The sequence below is a fragment of the Pteropus alecto genome, unplaced genomic scaffold (genome assembly GCF_000325575.1).
Source record: "Pteropus alecto unplaced genomic scaffold, ASM32557v1 scaffold164, whole genome shotgun sequence".
In the NCBI taxonomy this organism is placed as follows: domain Eukaryota; kingdom Metazoa; phylum Chordata; class Mammalia; order Chiroptera; family Pteropodidae; genus Pteropus; species Pteropus alecto.
Window position 1 is genome coordinate 15,797,090 of NW_006439568.1, and position 346 is coordinate 15,797,435.

Consider the following 346-nt stretch of genomic DNA (forward strand, 5'->3'; position numbering starts at 1 on the left):
TGGTTCTTTCTTGGTACTGGTGGAAGTAAAAATAGAGACAGATATGCTAATGATTTCTGATGTTTTCTTTCCTCTTTACTTCCCAGCGGTCAGGAAAACAGCTGGACAGCATACAAAACCATTGACTTCCAAATTCACAATATTCTGAACTCATGTTGTTTGCCAGCTTGCTGTTGATCCCCACATATGACCACTGTTTTTTTTTTTTGTTTTTTTTTTTAATTCCTAGCTGCTGGATATGTAGACAAAGGAAAAGTTACAGGTATTCTCAAACACCCTCAAGCAGCTTGAAGAGGTCAGTTGGGAAGTAAACCCTTTTGGCTAGTGCCACTGCTAACACAGGAGC